The 20,544-nt window shown below is 38.3% G+C and overlaps 1 protein-coding gene across 1 annotated transcript in view; it reads left to right on the top strand.

Moving 5' to 3' along the window:
* The first annotated feature begins 62 nt into the window (after positions 1-62).
* Positions 63-20,544, top strand: part of RpS9 (ribosomal protein S9) — a 30,189-nt gene continuing 9,707 nt past the window's right edge. The window contains exons 1-2 of the mRNA XM_067150557.2: positions 63-124; positions 15,273-15,318. The gene's annotated coding sequence lies outside the window, so the exon portion shown is untranslated. The remainder of the gene's footprint in view (positions 125-15,272; positions 15,319-20,544) is intronic.

Below are 20,544 nucleotides of genomic sequence, written 5' to 3' on the forward strand. Positions count from 1 at the left end.
TTGATGCCTCGTGTATCCTGTTGATTCATGGGAAGAGTGGATTGGAAGTGGAGATCCTCTTTGGTGGAGACGTTCATTTTGGAAGCGCTAGGGTTTGGGGCAGGTCTTCACTGGGGTGTGAGAGGTATGTTTCTTGGGTAATTTGCCTTTGATTTTATGTTATGTTATTTATATTAATGTAATATGTATTAATTTATTGGGTTCTTATTTTGTAGGTAATTGATTGTGTAGATTTTTGCAGATTTCTATGTTTCATGTTGCTACAGTTAGTGGCATTGTCTTATATTAAAATTACAGTCGCTCTTTTGCAACATATATATTAATTACGCTCCGCACTATCCTGTTTCTGTTGCTTTTTTTTATTATTCTTTGACATATTGTGTATTTTGTTTCATGTAATTTAATTTGGGCACTTGCCTGTGACATCTTTCGCGTGTGTGTTAGACACGTGGGAAGTAATATAGAATTTCACAATGTGCGTGGAATAATTAATTTTCACAGAACTTTCTCTGCCGAGCCAGGACATAACACCAGGCGGGAGGGGGTGAATTTCCAAGGATTCGTAGCCTTTTTCAAATACCTTGCATTGCCAGTTTTATAGCTTCAGGTCTTTTTTCAGGTGGTCCCATATGCATTCCGAACCATGCGACAAGACTGGTGTCACTTTCAGCTTAAGTAGGTCCATAGCCGTTTTGAGCGAAAGTTTACTAATATTCTTCACTTCACTCATTGAAGCCACTGCGGGCGCTACCTCTTCCTTTATATGTGTGGTAATGATATCGCTATGGGTTTGGAATGTCAGACCCAGATACTTGAAGCTATTTACTATTTGCAAGTTTATCCCTTCTAATATGATTACTTGGTTTGTAGCTACTCTTCCTCCCTTTCTGAAGGTCATCATGATCCTTTTCACTTTATTCATTCTTAGACCATTTCAGTAATTTGTTGAAGGCTACTTGTAATGACCCTTCTGGAAACCAAGTTGTTCCTCACGTATTCTCATATCCGCTAAGTCTGATAGTCTTCCCATCAATAATCTTGTCAGTGTTGTAAAGCCTGGACATTCCAGAGCAATGCCCCTGTTTCCTTTTCCCTTGTATAACGCCTTTAGTAATGAACATCACTTGCCGGTCGTGTTTCTTCCTTCTGTAACACATCCTTGAAACATGTTATTTATTAGGTTCAACCTATTCATATCACCCATAAACAAATCACAAACTAAAATCAGCAAGGACATAATCAAAACTGGTGTGGTGACAACATTGAAATATGTACATTTCTAAGAGTAAGAGAAGATTTGAAATGTTATCAAAGCACTAAAGTCTTTATACGCCCATTCATACCTTATGTTAATGTGTCACTACGCCAGATTTAATTTCCATTCAGTTGGCAGCACTACCGGAACCGGCAGAGCTCCCGTATTACTCTTCACCCCCATACACAAATCTACCCAGAAAAAGTGTGCCGATAATAGTCAATTGCATCGTCACCCGCATTGATTGCCAAATGAACCGGCACACGATTGAAACTTGTACTTCGACAGTAGGACACAGCACAACTTACCGATTCTAACTTGAGATCATTTGATGGAATTGATGTATTAAACGTATTTGTATTAGTGGAGTCTCATACTTCCGCTGTTTTAAACAGACTATGATAGTAACTGCATCTACGTGGTCAAGATATCTACTGAATAAATATGGCAGCTCTGCATAGACATCATTGCCGTAAAGATAAAATTTTCATTGTTCCTTATTGAAAAGTATTAGTTAAATTTAAATATTAAATACTAGCTGATGTACCCGTGCTTCGCTACAGGATTGTAAGAAAGACTGACTTGGTGGTTTTCCTAACTGAATTCAACATAGGTCATTACAAAAACGTCAGTAGGAATGTAACGATTGAAAGCAATGTTATGATATAAAATACTCGATCAAATGAAAAACCGCACACTTTCTCACTTTCAACGAACAGTACTACGGCGCTGATCTAAGAGTCCAAAGTTCCAGAGCTGGAATAACCAGGTCGCAGACTGCCGTGGACACTCCTGTCATTCCGTTAAATATGCACACTACTCATTCCAATCAGTGGCTCAGAGTAGGGATTGTATAGCTCGAATACTATGATGAACCAGTGTGTTACGTACCAGATATATCAGAAAATGTATGAACCAGAGGAATGGCATGCTAAAGAAGAGTTATGTTACACCCCAGCTACTTCCCACCAATATACAGGTAGGCTGTTACAGTCGGTACGACCAGGCGAGTTGGCCTTGTGGTTAGGGGCGCGCAGTTGTGAGCTTGCACCTGGGAGATAGAGGATCCTAACCCCACTGCCGACAACCCTGAAGATGGTATTCGGAGATGGTGGGTTCGAGCCCCACTGTCGGCAGCCCTGACGATGGTTCTCCGTGGTTTCCCATTTTCACACCAGGCAAATGCCAGGACTGTACCTTAATTAAAGCCATGGCCGCTTCCTTCCACTTCCTAGACCTTTCCTATGCAATCGTTGCATAAGACATATCTGTGTCAGTGCGACGTCAAGCAAATTTTAAAAAACCTCGGTACGATGCAGTAATCCTATCTATCGGGGATGAGAGGAAAGAGAAGACAAAAAAGCACATCACAACAAACAATGGTCAATGTAGTGTTATTGTTGATAAAGTTTATGAACTTTCTATATTGCAGGCCTTCACATTAGTTTTCTTTCGACTCTGTGATATTAGGGAGTCTTACAAAATTATTTATATCGTAGACTGTACTTCCTTATTCTCAGACTTTACGTACCGATTTTCACTAAATTCTGTTTACCCATTTTCTCGTGACTCGGCGCTGATATGGACTTAGTAAAAAAAATCTAAATTCGTGAATATCTCAGATTATATGCCGTACGGTAACAATGTATAAGACATAAGTGATCGGAAATTTAATAACTTCTTACTTAACTATTAACTTACGACAAAACTAAAGTTAGGTTAGTTATGTAGTATTTATCGATACAACCACTAATAACATAAATAACTTGCTTGAGAATTACATTTCAGACCTTCCTCTAAACTACCAGCCTAGATTGCAGTGGTTCATCACTGGTCATTACATACCGATTTTCATTAAATTCTCTTCAGCCGTTTTATTGTGATGTGTGTACATACATACGTACAGACAGAAATTAGGGAAAAGTAAAAAATGCATTTCGTTGTCACTGTGGACATGACCGATACAGAAATACGATTCTTTTCAAATTCTGAGTAATGTACAGACAAAACTCTTATTTTATATATACTATCTGCGCACTTTTTAGTGATAGATTTACACCCTAGTGCTGAATCAGTCTACTTTGGTTATCTTAGAGATTCGTATTTGTAACCTATGAAACACAAACTAAGAATCGCTTATCATCGCTGTGCGACATCTGGCGTACACTTTAAGTACTCGTACTGTTGTTGTTTACACAGCTAAGCCAAACTATAGAATTCATGCTAGGAACACGTTTCGCATCGGGAAATATTAAATATTGTGTGCGCGACACAGTTGTTGGTGTTAAGATAAATAAAGGTTTAGAAAATTCATATCGATCGATCATATCGATTCAATTCAGATTTCATTTCCATTCAGTTGGCGGTATTTGCCGGAACCGGCAGTTCTCCCTTCTTACTCCTCACCGAGCACAAAAATCTATCACTAAAAAGTGCGTGTACAGTATATAGATTACAATTCAGGCCTTCCCCTAAACTACCATTTCACTCAGTGTGAATAACATTATAGCGACCTATTCCCCGACTTTGCATACCAATTTTCGTGAAGATATGACCACTAATAAAATAAATATTTGACAATTAAATTTTAGGCGTTCCCCTACACTACCATTTTTCTCAGGATGTATATTGTAGCGACTTATTTCCCATCTTTGTCTAGCGTTTTGCATTAAGACACGACCACTAATAACAAATATTTGAGAATTACATTTCAGGCCTTCCCCTAAACTACCATTTTACTCAGCGTGATTAAAATAATTGATAGCCTAGATTGTAGCGGTTCATCACCAGACTTAACATTCCGATTTTCATTAAATTCTCTTCAGTAGTTTTCTATTGATGCGTGTACATACAGACAAATTAGGGAAAAGTAAAAAATGCATTTTGTTCTTACTATGGACATGACCGATACAGAAATACCATTCTTTTCAAATTCTGAGCAATGTACAGACAAAACTCGTATTTTATATATATATAGATGGTAGTTCAACCTATTCAATACAAGTAAATAAGAATGTAATCTCTAAATCTCTTATTTACTTGTATTGAATAGGTTGAACTACCATATTTATTTATTTCAATCATTGCCGTAACTCGTGCTGACAAAAGGCATGAATCGCGAACCTGATTGTCCCTCTAGCATGAGACAACACCGTGTGTGCAGTCCCTCTCACCTGTCTTTTCCCCTGGCCTATACCCTCCTTTAGTCTGCCCAGAGATTAGTGGCTGTAACCTATCTTAGCACATCCAGGCCAATCTCTATGATTAGAACAGTGCCCCATTTGGTGCCACACTCTTTGGTAGGGTTTCTTCAATGGCAGCGGTGTATGCTGTCTGTGGCAAGTATAGGGTGCGCCAGAAATAGCTGACAAATTTCTAATGTAAACAATGCAACATGCCATTCACAAATTTATTGCAGTTTAAAAGAGCAGTGTTTGCCATTTACCACATTCAGTAGATTGGAGCAAACTCACACACATTGGCCACAGCTCTTAAGCAGGTGTTATTGTCGCAGCGTTGGGAAACGTGCATCGTCTTGCGCTAGTAAGTTATTCTCCTGAGACTATACAAGGGTTAAGCCAGTTTTGTTTGTAACTATGTAGTTGATGTAACTTTGGAGTTCTGTAGTTCAGCTACTGATGTAAGCTGCAATTTATTTATTCATTTTTCTGACTTCCTCTGGTAGGAATGCCTGTGTTGCTGGGCAAGCAACTTTGAATATGTTTCATTGGTTGTTAATCAGCACAGGCTATAGTAAGTCATTGGTAATCCCAGCTATGATTTGTATCATAGTTGTTTCATGACAATGGAACAAATTCAGTGTTTCTCTTGTTATATCTGTAATCTTAACCCTGCAAGAAGCTTGCATGAAAGGAAATGTACTATTTTGCCTGTGTTTTTTTATCCTAGTGTTTTCTTGAACTAGTATTGATTTGCAACTTCTTTGTAATTGTATTCTACTGTGACATGAAATAATCTTCATTGTTATAACACTTAATATTGTGAAATCTTCTTTGTGTTGCCTTTACATTATTTTTCTTGCTGGAGCTCGTTTGGGTAGAGCGCTGGAGTGGCTCACAGCTGAGGCTGTAGCTAGCATCACCAGAGCAACAGTGTGCATTGTGCACAACTGGTGATGAATACTTCAAACTTGGCCAGATGTGTTTCAGCTCTTCAGGCACCCCTATTGTAGGTGCACTGCATGTACAGTTCTAACCACGTAAGATTGGGGATAAATAGTTCTCATATCAATTATGTCAGGAAATACATTTACAGAACAGTCCTGCAAAACTCAAAGCATGGCCATTGTATGCCGTGTTTATTGTTCATTGCAAAATTATATCACCCTTTATTCGTACAAGTTGGGTTGTTTCTGGAACAGACCATAACCTCTGTCCTGGAACAGGTACTGGACCTGACCTGCACAGTTAGCATGCCCAATCCCTGGATGAGGTGTTCTGAAATTTCTGGAAGTTCTAGAATTTCTCGAATGTGTAGATGTTCTCAAATTTGTGGAAGTTCTTGTTTGATTTCACATGGAATTGATAAATGTGAGGCATGATGAGCACACTCACGCAAAGAGTCCAACACTGACTGACTGCTCGCGTGATTTGGGCCAGAAATTTTGCAGTATCACTAGAGGCAGATCATTCATTTTGAATCTCCAAGAAACTCGCAGGTAAGCTGGTCGACGAGAACATTACATGGAAAGGCCGCCCCTCTCCCCCCCACAAGCCGCCTGGGAGATCCCAGGTAGTCTTGAGTCACTCGCCCCTTCCTGAAAGTACCGGAAGGGGCTGCCATAGGGCTGGCACATAATTGTCCCCCTTCGAGAGCACCCTGTATGTGATTAGGAATTACATTTGTAACGCACGTGTACAACACTGCTTGGTAACTGAATGATGATTTCTAGTGAGGTAACTGTTCCATAAATGAACTGAACCTTTGATTCAAGACTCCTCATGGTCGAATAATATGCACATGTCAAATGTTAAATGAAATTAATGCCCGAAGAATATTTACAATTTTGAAATAAATACATTGAATTGTTGACTGAAGATACCCTGTAGTCACAATTTGTACATGTCAAATGTTAATGGAATTGACACACTAAGCCTATACATTAGACTGCAGATCAAGTCCGAAGATCGTACGATTTACACAGTTCGTAATATCGAGCTTAAGAGTTCATAAGGATGTCTACTGGCCTTGTAATGACAGTTTGAAAAATTATCTACCACCAACTTGTTAAGTTCATTAGTTCAGCCCTCGGGCCAAGACTTTCGCAGATGCGTAAGGACTGTCGTGTGTTTACTCGCTCGCAGCCTTCTCAGAAAGGATGTTCAACAATGCTCACTGCTGCTGACCTCTGTACTTACGAACTATGCTTGATAGTTGGTGATTATTGTTACATGGTTACGATAGGATCTGGACAAGATTCTTGCTGTGCGGACGGTTAGGATAGGATCTGGACAAGACCATTGGTCTGGACGGTTAGAAGCCGTGAAGCGGCCCTGTGCCTCCAGTTTCCTTTAATGCGCTGCGGTTGGTAGCGGATTATGATAAACTTTCTTCACAGGAAGATCACGTGCCATTTACATTGGCCAATAGGGCAAGTAACTACTTCAGAAATGAAAATGGCATGTAATAATCTTCATTAGGTTATAAAAGTAAATGTACTTTCTGGGGTGGGATGGTGGGTTCCTGGACATCGCAATGAACAAATCTCTCCCGAGACGCTTTCCAAGTAAGATTGCAGTGATTTCCACTTGTAACATTAGAAACATGTTGGCCCGCGGGCTGAACTAATACCAGTTCGTAAATGATCTAATCATACCCCGTCGCAAAGCCCTCCTAATGCTCAAATCCTGATCAATAGGTCTAGAAGCTATAATATTTCATAAAAGATAAGGGATCTATCTCTTTTGACTACACAATTAAAAAAGCATTACAGCTTGCCACCCCCAGCTATTTACAGTCATGTGCCAGTTCAGAAGTCCCCCAGCTTTGTTGCCTTTCACGGTTAAAAATATAAATTTGAATTAGACTTAAGGTTCACTGTTCATACAAGCTCAAGATAAATTGGTACATTTTCTGTTAATTCTGCATGAGAAAAACCAGTTCAAATGCACTCAATGAAAATATTCAATGTTCTGAGCATTAGAAATATTCAGTGTTCACGAAAAAAAAACCCCCAAGAGTTCAAATACGATACTGGAAATATTCAATGTCCGCGTGGCTGTTGCAACATCTTGTTGGTATTATTATAACAATTATTGATGAAACCAGGCCTAGCTGTAAGATTCCATGTTTTATGGTATATCAAACTTTGACATGCATTGTTACTAGTTTCTGGATAATAACAATGAAGTTCAAGGGGAGAAAACTTTTTTTTTTTCAAGCAAATGATTGGATGTCCGTTTAATGTCAAGTGTTTAATAGGCTCTTGCTCTCAGATGGTGTTAGAAGTTGGAAATCTTCAATTGGTTGGCCACTGAATTTTCTTCAATACTGAGAAGTTTCTCTAATGAGAACCTGCCAGATGAAACAACTTGATTGTGCAATAACTTCACTTGCCGAAAGAGGGGCCAAAATAAGTGAACAAGTTTTGGCTTATCCGTAGACACTGCATTTTCCGAGAAACTGGCTGTCTTTGTTTCAGACGTGCTTTACATGACTTTTAGAGTGTAAAAAGTTCAAATGACGCAGTAGCACAGCAGTGATCCCCGCGGCTTCACACTCCGTACCCTTGTTCGAATCTCTCGTTTCATTTCTTTTATGCTGTTTGTGATTACTACACTGTTTATCAAATTAGTCAATATGAGGGCATAATGGTGATTGTAAAATTACAATAAGTTAATACAGTATATATGGTATTTTTCAGGGTTTACACCGTTTTGTAAGTTCATTCTTATGTGAATGCTTCAGAGAATTCAGTCCATTCTCTTGGATGATCCGATCATAACAACATTCAAAACATAGACATTTTGCACACCACGAGCATCATGCGAAGGAAAGTTTACAACAATTAAGTTTGGGGTGGGCATGTCGCTCAGGAAACCTCGTTAACATTACTGAAGATTTGAAGTGTTGACAATAACTTTGCTATCATCTTTAATGATGTACTGTTGGACTGAATGTGGTTTTAAATTTGCTTTGTTAAGCAAGATACTTTTTTGTATATTTATGCCCAAATATCTGGGCAAGCAGCTGTCTGTATTGACTGATTGCCAACCAACGTGGGCTATAGCAAATCAGTGGTGATTTTTGTCAAAATTTGTATTTTAATTTTGACTGTAGTGCTCCATTGAGACAGTTACTGTGTTGTGTGCATGGTATGTGTGTGGGGTGCAACTCTTATAGAACAGTTCATGCCAATTTTGCATGCTTCCAGCAGTATTGTAGCAACTTAAGACTGCAACTATAGTTACGGTGGCCTTGGAAATAGTTCCAACTAAGCTCTGACAAGGATGTGAACGTACAGGATGAGATTTGAATAATTGGTGGTAGTCCATGCAGGTATTTGATAGCACTCCCAACTGCAAGCTTTTTAATAGTGCTGGGTGTGGAGCAGTTATGCTTGTGATTGCAGTTGGTAGTGAGTGCAGCGCCTCATCTGGTATTCTGAGGTAGTTCTCAGATTCACTTCACTACAATGGCAAACTTCAAATACATCTGCCAGTGGTGTATTGTTTTCAATGCTATCTTTTACTGCATTTATTCTCCTCCAGGTACCATTTTAAACAAAATATTCGGCAACGAAATGATCAATTAAAGGAATTAGAATAAAACTGATTTTAAGTATAAAAGATTATATGACAGGAACGTCATTTGGTGTTGAGACCATATTTGTCAAAATACCTTTTCTCAGTACCTTTGAAAATGTTTGTCATAGGGGCCGTATTTTTTGGTTATAGCGATACGCACAAATTTCTTCATATCTTCTTTCTTGCTTCTATATGACCTATGTACTTAAAGTACTGTATTTTAGCAGAATGAACTCGACGTATTGCAAAATTAATTTATCGTGCGAATTGCACGAATGATCGTGTAATCTGCCCCACATTGTACGAAAAATGTGCAATATTGTCAAAGCTCTCCAATAAAAGTTTAAATTCTTCTGATAACTTGATTATTGTAATTTTCTTGTTCTTTGCTTGATAGCGCTGTATATTCTCTGCATAAACCTATACAAAGCGATGCGCACTGTGTATCGGAAGTAATGTCTGTTCAGTTTTGCGATCTCTAAGGCTATCGATAAAAATCGGTACGTTATAGATTACTGCAAATGGTGGTGTGGTCGTGGCAAGATTGGTTGTAGGTACAGCAGTACGCACTATACTCCTTGGCAGTGAGAGTTTGCTACTTACGAAACTTTATTGGGAAATGTGCAGCGTATAGAGCATTCATGCAAGCAAACATTGCTCTAGAAAAAGTGGATAATCCTGTCGTAAGGAAGTGTATAAATATAAAAGATTAAGATAAATACTTTCTGTATTATAAAATATGATGGTATTAGTAGGCCTGTTGTAAATCAGACGTCATCGCATACTTGCTCTAGGGAGCCGGTGTTACTTGCTCCGCTCAGGACAGCTGTCAAGTCACGTGACGAAAGCAGCGGACAGCCAAGTTTCAGACCGTGGCGGTACTGTACTTGCCTCTTGGAAATGTTACCATATGAACAATGAAATGCATACTGGTGCATAAATAAATAATCTGAGGAATTATCAAACAGTTGAGTAGGGTAATATGAAATGTACGTACATCCTGAAATGTGTTATTTTTAAGTTTTTCTAGTAACGCTATGCTTTCACGGCCTTCATATTTATCGTACTTGTTGGAATGACATAAGGAACAACGGCACTGCAGATTAAATTTAAATGTGATTCAATATTTTATTATGTATTAAACATTTTGTGTTATTTTCTTGAAGTATCGGAACTCTTTCATCCCAAGATGATTTGAAACTGGTTGGCGTCAATGACGTAAGCTGTGCTGAACTCTTCCATAGTAAATGCAACATTTACTGAGTAGGCTTGAACGTTGTGTGGTGTGACGATAAAGCCGGGAACGCACTACTGTCGCCTCATGTGAGTTCACGTGTATCGTGTCTCAATCTAGCCTGTCCAGAAAGATGTGGTATACCTTTGCGCCACTGACCCGTCATTGTGTGCTAAGTCATGCACTTCCCCCACTTCTTCCCCTACTTGCTCGCTAAGCTGCTCTTGTTCAAGAGCGGAGAGCAAAGTGGCTCTGAAGGAATTTAGCTCTCGATTGACGATGCCTGTGGTTGAGTGTTATTTTTTTACGTGCTGCTAACTATTTTTACAGTTTTCGGATATGCCAGAATATTGTCCGCAGGAGTTTTTACATACCAGTAAAACTAGTAACTCGTGGCCGACATATTCACCTTTGGACTGAGCCAGTATCAAACCTGCCAACATGGGTTTATAAAGCCAGCGCCTTAACAGTCTGAGCTACTAGTCTTCCAGGGCTATATATATAGTGTTACAAAATGCAGTGAAAGCACATCTGAGAGAGAAGACATTGTTTGTGAAATATTAGGTTTGATAGAAGACCACAGTAAATTTGCATCCAAGTGTTCGCAAGCATTATGGTTTTGTCATCCATTGTGGTCAGCACGAGGGGCTTTTCTGCTTACACAAAGATACTTTGTGATTCGCACAGCTCTGCATCCTGATAATGTTGAAACCATGCTTAGTTTGTACTTTGGAGACAAGAAATTCAACATGTAAAAAAAATGTAGGCTATGTATAAATTCATATCACAGGGAGATAACCTAACTTCATTTAGAGGTATTAGTGTTTTATATATTTCTATAACATTCTGTATATTTAGTTCTAAGGTTTAATAACGCGGATAAATAAGAGTTCTCTCTAAAACCCCATATCACAAGATTAGATTTACCGCATACTATAAGGTAGATTTCACAAGAAACATTCATCAGTATGACAATTTCAGGAATTACCTACCGGAATAGTGTCTGTTTTAACACCAAAATCAACAGTTTTATTTGACCAAAAAATAAGGCCCTTGGTCATAATGAAGTAAAACAAAGTAGATTCCTGTACAAAAAAAGCACTTCCTGAAAAATCAAGATTTTTGACTTCATGAATTTTGGGAAAAAGCTCTTCAATTGGGCTGCAGTGAGAATTGATAAAATTAGTTCTTGGTTCAAGGTACTTGGACTGATGTGTGCTTGTTATGAATTGGATTTAAAGTTAAAAATTTCATTGTTCCGTATTGAAGAATATCACAATTAAAATTGAAATAATTGATAAGGAGATTCCACCTATTCAATACCAAAGAATAAGAAATGTAGTGAATTACATTCTCATTTAATAATAATTAGAAATGGTACCGGTTTTGACCTTAGTCCAGGTCATCATCAACCGATTAAGAAATGGAAAACAATGCATAGGATCAGTAGAAGAGGCAATATGAAAAGGAAATGAACGGGGTAGACACTGTAAAACTTAGAAGACGTAAAATACAAGTCATTTAAAAGAAAAAAGGTGCACAGTTCTCTTAGCGGCAGCAAGGCACACATAGCACTAGAAAAAGTCGTGATCATTGTGCAACTTTGCCTAGCGCTACGTGAATTGGTTGCAAGGTTTAGACAAAGCTGTTTTGTTGTTCATAGTTTATATGGATCATCTGAAAGATATAAAGTGGTAGGAGAGATTCAGTTTGGAAATGTAGTAAGCAGTTTGGCCTATGCTGAAGACTTGGTCTTAATGGCAGAATGTGCTGAAAGCCTGCCCTCTAATATCTTGGACCGGGCGAGTTGGCCATGCGGTTAGGGGCGTGCGGCTGTGAGCTTGCATCCGGGAGATAGTGGGTTCGAATCCCACTGTCAGCAGCCCTGAAGATGGTTTTCCGTGGTTTCAAATTTTCGCACCACGGCCGCTTCCAACTCCTAGGCCTTTCTCGTCCCATCGTTGCCATAAGACCTATCTGTCAGTGCGATGTAAAGCCACTAGCTAATATCTTGGAACTTAAAAATGATACAGTTTATACATCAAAATTAGCCTTTCGAAGACTAAAGGGATGTTAGCAGGGGAAAGAAAAGAATTGAATGAATGAGAAAGGAGTTGGCTCACTGATGTAACTATTTTCACACTGATCTGTTTTCAGATCAACTGTGCTGTATGGGAGTGATAGCTGGGTGGACTCCAGATATCTTTTTCAATAGAAGTCATGAAAGTAGTGAGAATGATTGCTGGCACGAACCAGTGGGAACAATGGCAGGAGGGTACTTGGAATGAGGAAGTAAAGGCTCAGGAATCAATTGATTGAAGTGCTATGCATAAATTGACTTGTGGTGGGTCATGAGATAAATGGCTGAGGATATATTACCTAGGAGAATATTGGATTTCAGGTCATGGAGCATAGAGGGAGACTTGGTTTATAACCTTTTAAAAGTGGTATGCAATTGAGGCCATGGCACTAGTTGCAAATAGAGGATTATGGAGGCATTTGGTAAATTCAGAGGTCTGCAGAAATGCTGAAAGGCGTATGTCTGTAAACCTGTATGGTAATCACTTCATGAAACAGATAGTACCGCCAAGCAGATAATACGTAGTGAGCACCTCTTGTCTTTACAAACTTAGTTGATGGAATACTTTGCTTTCCGCAAGTCTCATGATCCCTGAAATGTACTTTCTGGAACTAGTTTCTGCCTTAGAGAACCTTCATATACCTTAATTTTTCACTGAAATTCTGTAGACTGCTAGTTATGTTTGCCATCATGTTATTCTTAGCTGACTATTAATAATTCTATTTCCTAGTAAGTTCTTACAGTTTATAGTTAACACCATTCCTCTTTATTTTTTCAACTTCCTGACCTTAAACTCTCATTCTGTTATATTGTGGGTCCTTACCATTCCTAAACACTTTTATAGGTACATACCTTTTTTTTCACACTGTTCAACAATACTTTAAACCCATCCCAGAGGCTGTTAACTTTTTTCATTCATAATTGCTTGTTGGCAGCATATGCCTCTTTTTTCCTTGATTGCCAAATAAAATTTTATTAAAACTGTTTGTATTAACCGACAACAAACAAAAGAACCCTCGGCTACTTCGGTTCGCGCAGCTTGTTCCGGTTCATCCCGATGTTACCCGACGAATCAAGGACAAGCACACGCGCAACTGGCTGACAAACCTGCCGGCTGTCAAGCTGCCGTTAACACATACTGCATGTAGCTGCAGTCAGGCTCTTCGGTTGAGGTTATTCTTTCATTAAAGCCGGAAACGCAATGCAATTAAAAGAACAAAAGTAAATGTAAAGTGGCCAAAAGTATTAAGCATAGAGTTAAATGGAACTACTTACAATACCCAAGCTGTAAACCATATTTAAAAAAAGTATACTGTTCCAATAAGCGTACACACAGAGGACATAATATGAACAACACAAAATAACCGTCGAAGATACTCTCTGCTACAGTCAAGTAGCTTTTCCAATTTTAACACATGCTTCAATTTGTCCAGTGTAGGTACAGTTTTTTCATCATGTAAAATTCGCTTATTTTCCGACGTATCACATCTTTTGTGAAGTCGTCTGTTTCGATCCTTTTCTTGTGGACTGTTTTCTTGCCATCAGGTGTAGAAAAATGCAAACGACCCTTGGCCATAGACTTCTTCCCTTCCGCTAAAATACGTTTCACCAGTGACTTTGAAACCCCTGTTCCTTCACTTGTTGAAGCCACTACATTATAATTCAGTTTATGATATGTTTTCTGTTCTCGTAAGTGAGCAGCTACGTTATATACTATTTCTCTGACTTGTCCCCTTACAGGCTGTCTAGATTTGCTACCAGACTTCGAAGTAGCAGCCATAACTACTGTACATTTAAATGACGCTCTCACTAGAATAACATGATACACAACACTATATTGCTGAAAGACTGGGCTGCCGTCAGTTATTTCGCTGCTGAGCGGCTTTAGATATGTGTGTGTGTGTTGGCATACTAGTTGCGCAACTGCCGATACTTCTAATTCTGTTTTTTGCACAGTCAAGAATTTAGTTTATTCACCTGGTTAATATGGTCCGTAATGAGTAATGACCCTTGAAGGTCGCTAGGTAACAGTGTTCAACACTATATACATATACATTTACCAATACAGTACACGCTACACGCAAAGGAATTATAGGACTATAATTAATACAACTAAAGAAAGAAATGCGAATAAAACTGACCAAATAAACAAGAGCGCTAAAACTGATACAGAAGTGACAACGAAACTCTTGTGTAACCGCGCTTCACAGTGTGCACAGTACGGTGGCCAGGCAGCTTGTGATCCCCTCCACTACTCCCTATGATAGACGTCCACTCGGAGAGAATGCACGGAGAAGTGTGCTTTGCGCAGGTTCTTTTGTTAGTTGCAGGGTAATAGTTGCTGGCTCTTAGTAGTGCTAAGCAGGAATGTTGTCACCAAATACATATGGAGCAAAGTAGGCTACCAGGGAGGAAGAAGGTGGGGGAGGGGTTGTTCCAGAATGTTAGAGGGAGAGGGTAAACTCGGTATTCTACAGTAGGGACCAGTAAGGCGCTTATCTGGACACTTCTCATTGTGGGTGAGACTGCATTCTGCAGACTGAATCCCAAGAACTGTTTAAACAAGAGAGCAGTAGGTAGTCTAGAGTTTCACTTTTGTGCAGTGTGACTCAAGGACTCGCTAGGTTATGCTGCCAACCTTAATAGCAATCTGAAGGAGACAGATTTCTCTGCGACTGTCTGTACTGACATCCGTATTAAAAGTGTTAGGAATAAACGGTCATGGCTAGTCAGTTTAAAATAGATTAAGGAATGTTCTGAACAGCTTCAGCTGGTGTGTGTGTGTTTGGGGGGGGGGGGGATATCTTCATTAAACTTCTAATTTTATAGACTGCTGACCTACTTTAATATAAACAGTAACCTTTTGTTATAAAACAATTGAATATGTGGTTCCAGTAAGTAGTCCTGTAAATTTAATAACAAAATTGTCTGTTACAGGACTTGCAAGTGGGCTGAGTGGATGGTTACACCGTACATTACATTAGTAAGTATTCTTGTGCTTCATATTTGACATTCAGTGAAGTTTGTTTAGCTCAATTATCCCTGAGAGAGAGAGAGAGAGAGAGAGAGAGAGAGAGAGAAAGAAAAGTATTTTGTAACAAGGATGCAAGAAAGTAATCTTAAATTCAGCAGATGAACTAAAGGTCTGTGGATTCTGAAATGTTTGTAACTCTTGTTTCTTGTTGTAGCTACACAAGTGCTGGATGCTTGGATAGTATTCTTTCCTAAAACGTAGATAATGCCCATGCCTCTGGGCAAGCAACTTTGAATCAAAATTTCATTGGTTGCTAATCAGCATGGGCTATAGTAAGCCATTGGTTAATTCCAGTCATGATTTATATTATGGCTGCTTCATGACAATGGAACAAGATCTTATGTATGGTTCCATTTTTATTTGTATTTATTTATATTTCTTCATACTTCCTTGAAGGAATCTTAGTTCAATCCATTGATTGGTTGGCTTGGTATACAGACGCCTTGGAATGTCTGCATCATTGTTGAGAATGTGTCTCAGGCTCGTTATAAGTTACCAGAAGTCAGACGGTGGTGCCAAACTGCTACGAATACAAACAGCTGATACACAACACAAACGGAAATGTATATACTGGAATGTAAGTCATAAATGAAAGAAAAGTTCCACCTAATCAATACTATTTTATTTTATCACATGTAGGATCGGTTTCGACCTCAGGTCATCCTCGGCTACACTAGAATTGCATTTACATGTTATGCCTCATATTGGGAGCTAATGACATACTCTAGAATTCAATGATTTTAAAGTGGTTATACCCATGCTGAGAATTCAATATTATACAATTACACAATTGCTCTTATTACACTTAATGTACATATGTAAGAAACTAATGAGTTTGTCTTTTCTTTAATGTGATGAGTATGTCGGAGTATTTTTAAACATAGGAATTTGCCTAGTCAGTTTAACTGATCTCAGTCTTACGAATATTTAGTCCTGTACGAAATGAACTTAGTTAAGCAATTGTAAAATAATCACTATTATAGTCGTTTTAACAATAATTTACACTAAATGTAGAGATATACATGTTGATAGTTCAATAAAACAAATGACTAGCCAAAATAAAACATTAGTGAATATAGTTTAACGTGCTTAACTGCACTGTTGATTGTCTAATGCGGCAGGTAACAGTGGTTCTTGCGTTGTACAGTTCATGTTAGAATAATAAGTTAGCACATAAACACTTCAACACATTAAAACAATAAAAGTCACAATAAAAATTAGTGAACATGCTTTAACTTGATTGCATTGTTGACTGTCTAAAACGGCAAATGATAGTTCTTGCGTTGCTGCAGTGCGTGTTATGTTAGAATGACGTGAAATAGCTCATAAGCAAAACTCTTAAACACATTAAAACATTAAAATCACTGTGATGTGCGTTTGATGTAAACTTCAGTTGACAGTCCAATTTAATAAGAGACAGACACCTTCTTATGCTGTTTGCAAGTTTTAAGCTTACATTATTGTAATCATTGCCAATATATATTGAATATTACTCAACCACTTTCCAATTTAGTATTTGTAACTTGTGGATAGTCTGTTTGACGTTGACTAATGTTCTAGAAATTGTTCACTTTGACTCCCAAGTCGTTAATGGTGGCTCTTTCCTTTCTTATGATGGTGAATATCTGCAAGTCAAAATGATTGAATTAGAAATCTGGTTGAAATAAAAGTTGAATACGAGTGTGAGAGTTCTATGAAGTTTACTTACTGCTGTGGGGTGGTTGAGATGTTGGCTGCTTGGCTGTCTGTCGCGTATTGTATCTTGTACTTCTGATAATGCTGTCGGTTATTGTGGAGGGGTGTGTGGGGGAAGCCTTGTGTGTATGGGCGGGGCCGGGCATGTCCGCTGTCTGCGCTACGGCTTGTGTATGACGCTGTTTGTTAATTAATTTGATGTAATCATTCTTTACAATTGGGATAATTTTATGAAATAAAATAGTAGTTTTCTCAGTTCGTTGATGTTATAATTGGGATTTGTATATTGATCAAATGTTATGTATAACTCCTCGTATATATTAAGCAAAGGGCCTTTCGGATTTGTATTTAATATTTTCAGATCATTGTCTATATCCGTAAAATTATGTTTGTAATCATGCATGTGCTGTCCTATTGCAGAGAAATGATTATGCTTAATAGCGTTGACATGTTCATTATACCTTATCGCAAAATTTCTTCCAGTACGCCCTATGTAACTTGTTAGGCAGTTGTTACATCTAATTCGATATACTCCTGATTGAAAATATTTATTATTGTTGACTGATTTGGTATTATGTATAATATGCCTGCTGTTATGTGTAGTTCTGAAAGCTATTTTAAGATTATGCTTCTTAAAGACATTAGATAGAGAATATATGCATGTGTTATTAAAAGTGAAAGTTGCGTAATCTTTTCTAGGTTTATCTGGTTTCAGCAGTGTAGTTTTGGGACGGGATTCGATCTCACGAATAATGGAATTTATCATCTCTTTTTTTATAACCATTTTTTCTGGCTATTTCATGAATTGTAACTCTTCATTGAGGTCTGTTTTCGATAACGGTAAATTAAAGGCTCTGTAAATCATGCTTTGGTATGCTGCTTTCTTATGGGAGTCAGGATGAACGGAGTCCATCTTTATAGTATTTATTGTGCGAGTGGGTTTACGGTAAATTTTGAAGGTCAGGTGTTTTTCATGCCTAGTAATCGTCAGATCAAGATTGTTTAGCTTACAATTATTCTCAGATTCTTTAGTGAATTGTATATTCGTGTCTGGCATTTATTTTGTCTAGTATATCGTTGGTTATTCTGTTGTCTATAATGACGAATACGTCATCGACAAATCTACACCAGAAGAATATTCCTTCCATTTTGCAAATAGAATTGTATTCTAGGTGGTCTATGTATATTTCTGCTATTATGCCAGATGCGGGAGATCCCATCGGTAAACCTGTTTGTTGATATATAGTGTCGTAAAAAAGTTGTAATTGACTGCGAATTCGAGTAATGTCATGAATTCTTCGATTTCAAAAGTACTTAACTTACTGGAAGTTTTTAGATAAGTTCCGATTATACTTATAGTTTCTTTAGTGGGGATGTTTGGGTACATGTTATTTATATCGTAAGAGGCTATGGAGTGGTACTGTTCTAATTGTAAATCTTTAGTTTTATTACAAAAGTCTGTTGAGTTTCGTACGGACTTATTTGCTTGAAAAAATGATGGTTTCTAAGAAATTTCTGAATATATTTAGAAATTGTATAAGTCGGACTAGTTCTGTAATTTATAATGGTTCTCATAGGTGTTTTTTCTTTATGAATTTTTGGAAGGGCTTTTGCATTAGGTAGTTGGGGGTTCATTGTTATAAGATTATTTGCTTCTGTTTCAGTTAGCAAGAAATTTGTGTTTTTGAGTAATTCTTTAATTTCCTTGTACTGTATTTGTGGGATCTTTACATATGATGCGAAACGTGTCATTGTTGAAGCATTCTTTCGTTTTGAGAATGTATTCACAACCGTATATATCACTAAAGCTTCCTTCTTGCTAATATTAAGTAATGTCATTAAGTTGGTAGTCTGTGTCTTGTCTTGGCGTTAAGGATTTTAACTGTTTTACCGTATAATCTTGAGTACCACCTGCACTGTTTTTTTTTTCTTTTTCGAAAATCTCGTCCAAATTTGGGTGTGGGTTTTATTTAAAATTTTGGGAAACCTATCTTTCCGAATGCGCGTAAATCGGGTTCTAAATCGTGGGTGGGGGTCATATTCAAACCGTTAATTCTCATAAACATTTACTACGTTTGCATAGAGTATTGGAGTATTGAAATAGATTTTAATACAGTTACCGTACTCAATATACCACATGTAAATGGGCATTCAGGTCTAATTGTTTTAGTTGCGTTCTAGAAAACAAGATAAGAGTTTTTCTCGGTACGGTTATAGTGGTATGTAAATGCGAAATACAAGCTTATGAGATACAGTGAATCGAAGAATGAGTAAATATGCAGTAAATACGCAAGCTGTTGTTGCGGATGCTCGATTGTCAGTTTCGCAAGTGTTGCTGGCATGCTGGGTGCGCGAATAGCTGATCTCGCGGATATCGTACCTTGCAAGAGTCGAGACTGTTGGTTACGGAAGTCCACCTCTCGCATTCAAGTTCCGTACCTGTCCCGTGAAAGTAGTTTCAATAGCAAGCGATGGATTCAAAACAGTGTCTGCGGTCATTTACTGCGCGTGAGAAACTTGTAAGCGAATGTGATATATATGGAACTCGTGCCGTTGGCAGAAAGTACGGTGTTGATGAATTGTGTATTTGTGATTGGTGGAAGGAGAAACTTCTAAAAAGGAATGGTGGTCGCAGAGCGTTCCGTGAGCGGAGTGCAGTGTTTCCGGAAATTTAAGAAAGACTCCACAAATTTGTGATAGAAAAAAGTTAGTTAGGATGTGGTTTCTAGTGAAATGTCAGTTGAAATTACTAGAGATCTCGAAGTCAAAACACGGTTTTACTGTGAGCCGCGGATGGATCCGAAACGAGGGAAGGGATTGTGCATTTGGAGACATGTCTTTTTCATGATGTCTCCGTGGGGTGTATTAAGAGAAATTAACGGCCTTTTAGCGTCGCATTCATGTGAGGATGCAAAATTCTTATTGCAACAATTGTAGCGAATCGCCTGAACGAAATAGGCCCATTCATACCTGAATGCCAACTAGGCTTCCGCAAAGGGAAAAGCACGTTACACGCCGCAGCATGCCTAAAAGAAAAAATTGAAGAGTCACTGAGGCACCCAAAAGGGAAGTACTATGTCGTCTTTGACTATAAGAAGGCTTTTGGTCTTATCGACAGATATCCTGATAGGAAAATTAAAACAAATGATTGGTGACAACACGCTGTGAGAATCCTTGACCATACTAGACTACAACCTAATCCAAATTGATGATGCATCCTCCTCCGTGAAAGTAATTCAAACAAGTGGGGTACCCCAAGGAGACCCCCTAAGTCCGCTACTATTCAACGTAGCAACGGCAGATATCACACAAATAATGACGGGCTCCCCTGAGACTATTCAAATTATGTACGCTGATGACGTGGCTCTGGGATAGCTCAAAGGCAGAACTACAGTAGACAGTAATGAAGTTAGAAGCTTGGGCTTCAGATAACAAATTTGAAATTAACTAGGAATAGACAGTACAGATGGTGTTCAGGAA

Source organism: Anabrus simplex, chromosome 6 (assembly GCF_040414725.1).
Source record: "Anabrus simplex isolate iqAnaSimp1 chromosome 6, ASM4041472v1, whole genome shotgun sequence".
Lineage (NCBI taxonomy): Eukaryota > Metazoa > Arthropoda > Insecta > Orthoptera > Tettigoniidae > Anabrus > Anabrus simplex.